Source organism: Carlito syrichta, unplaced genomic scaffold, assembly GCF_000164805.1.
Source record: "Carlito syrichta isolate Samal-C Ts95f unplaced genomic scaffold, Tarsius_syrichta-2.0.1 Scaffold305248, whole genome shotgun sequence".
Taxonomy (NCBI): Eukaryota; Metazoa; Chordata; class Mammalia; order Primates; family Tarsiidae; genus Carlito; species Carlito syrichta.
In genome coordinates this window covers 492,058-494,767 of record NW_007249344.1, presented here as the reverse complement: position 1 = coordinate 494,767, position 2,710 = coordinate 492,058, and positions in this window count along the sequence as shown.

Sequence of the window (2,710 nt, the reverse complement as noted above, 5' to 3'; positions counted from 1 at the left end):
CAGAGGCACGCTCCCGGCCACCGCAGCCTCGGCTGCTGGGCTCCGGCGATCCTTCCGCCTCAGCCTTCCGAGTAGCCGGAACTACAGACATGTGCCACCACGCCCGGCTAATTTTTTTTATTTATTGTAGAGATGAGACCTCGACAAGTTGCCCGGCTGGTCTCGAACTCATGGGCTCAGGTAATCCTCTCACTTTGGCCTCCCAAAGTGCTGGTATTATAGGTGTGAGCCACCACAGCCAGCCTCTTCTCATCTTTAAAATGAAGGGGTTCTAAGGTCCTTGATGGTCTGACATTCTAAAACATTTTTTATTTTTGCATTCTGCAAAAACTACTTGATTAGCATCTGCCTCACCCATGAAGCTGTCAGCACCTCGAAGGAAGGAGCTGGTCTGTCTTGCTCACCATGCCTCCCGTGCTGTGGGCACCGTGCCTGAGCACAGTGTCCTCGACACATAATTATGGAATGAATGAATGAATGAATGAAGGATGGGAAATACCAAGCACCAGGATTCACTCCTTTGTTCATGTCCAACCTTCCTTGAGCATTAACCATGGATTAGACCTTGTACTTGAACCTGAGGAGACAAGGATAAAGGGTGCAGGTCCAGGCCCCAAGATCCTCCTTGTCAAGAAGACAAGACAGAGGAGAGAAAATGGCAGTGCTGAGTGATTAGTCCTTCGAGGACTGTGGACACTCAAAAGTAGCCACCTGGGTGAGGCTTGAGAGGCAGGGGGAGGGGTGAGGAGCCAAGAGAGGCCCCTCAGAAGAGGGGACCCATCTGCTAAATATTATCGATCGATCTGTCTATCTATCTATCTATCTATCCATCTATCTATCTTTTGAGGTGGGGATTTCATTCTGTTGTCTAGGCTGGAGTACAGTGGCACAGTCACGGCCCACTGCAACCTCGACCTCCTGGGCTCGGGCAACCCTTCTAGCTCAGCCTCTCAAGTAGCTGGGACTACAGGTGTGTGTCACCATGCCCAGCTAATTTTTGCATTCTTTGTAGAGACGAGGTCTTGCCATGCTGCCTGGACCGGCCTCGAACTCCTGAACTCAAGCAATCCTCCCGCCTCCGCCTCCCAAGTGCTGGGATGACAGACACGCGCCACCACGCCCGGCCTCTGCTAAATATTAGATGGGGGGGACCGACGGCCAAGGTCTGCCTTCCGACATGGTCAAGGAGACTGCTGACCCCGGACGGCATGGCACGTCCGGGAAAGCGGCAGCTCTGCTTCTCCTGCTTTGCTTAGTCATGCTGCCGGTGGAAATCCTAGGGGTTGAGAAACTACAACTTGCTGACCAACCACAGAAAATAGACTCTGGGGGATTGTGGGAAGTTTTATCAATTCACCCTGCAGTTATAGCACAGAGAGGAAAGATAATTGCCCGTCCTGAAGTGACGAGGCCAGAAATTTTCATCAAATGACTAGATAAATCTTATACCCCTTTAAGGGGAACCTTCAACATTATGTTAAGAAACTGGGGCTGCAGAGTTGTGCAGTGTGTCCTGGCAGAACCCCAAGAAATATCAGTGTTCTGGAAATTGGTTTTTTATAGCTACACAAATAAAAGTTTAGTTCCTTGTGGCAGAAAACATTTGCTAGAGTGTACCTGGCCATAGTTAAATATGTAACAGGTTAACTTTTGCTGTTTTGTGATTTCTAGGAAAAGATTAAATATTAGTTTTAATCCGTAGATTATGCTTAATTTTGAAAGGTTATGGGTGTTCAAGTATAGGGTAACGGTGTTTTTGTGTTATGAGTGTGTTTAGCTTTAAAGGAATCATTGTATAAGTTTTTTGTTTCATAGCTTTAAGGAAAGTGATTGTATCTAATTGTTAAAGTATGAGAAGACTACATGAAAGGTTTCACATGACTGTCCAAGGAACTGTAAAAATATGAGAAAAACCCTTGGAAAGTTGCACATAACCATCATTCATGTTTCAAGAAACTTGCTTTGGAGAATTTGAGCAACGTCAAGAAAAGATTTCTCATGTAGCTCACCCAAAAGGCTACGTAACAAAAGGAATATAATCACGGATTTGCTAGCAATAAACGAGCAGTCTCACATCAACACTGGGTCTGCGTCCATCCGTCCTCCGACGCCGCTCATTCTTCGGGGGACCCTGAACCTGCCGGAGCGGGACTCCGGCCATGAGAGGAAGGAAAGAAATGAGCCCGAGAAAGAGGAAGAGCAGGGTGCTGTGAGCATGCGAGCAGCGCGTGCAGAGGCCTCAGGAACCCGCAAGGATGAGGGGCAGGTCGCAGGGAGGCAGAGGGACAAGGACCCAGAAGCACTGCCTCGACTCCAAAGTTCAAACAAACTTTCCGGGGGACAAAGCCACCACATGAGGAGAGAGCGCCGCTCACGGAAGACAGACTCGAATTTCCAGGTGTGCAGGGCAGTGGAGACCCAGTCCATCCTCCAGAGGTTTGCACTTGGTCACGCACGTCCGGGACTTGACAGCAGCATCCTGTGTGTCACCATGGCTCCCCTGGGGCTTTTCCCTCCCTTGTTTGGACCTCCCAAGCTCTCCAGCCCCAAAGCTCTCGTCTGTCTCCCTTGCCTGCCTTTACCCAGCCTCTGCCTTCCAGTTCAAGGCCGCGTTTCTTTTTTTTTGTTTTTTGAGTTGGAGTCTCACTGTCGCCCAGACTGGAGTGCCGTGGCCGCTCCCGGCCACGGCAGCCTCGACCTGCCGGGGTCC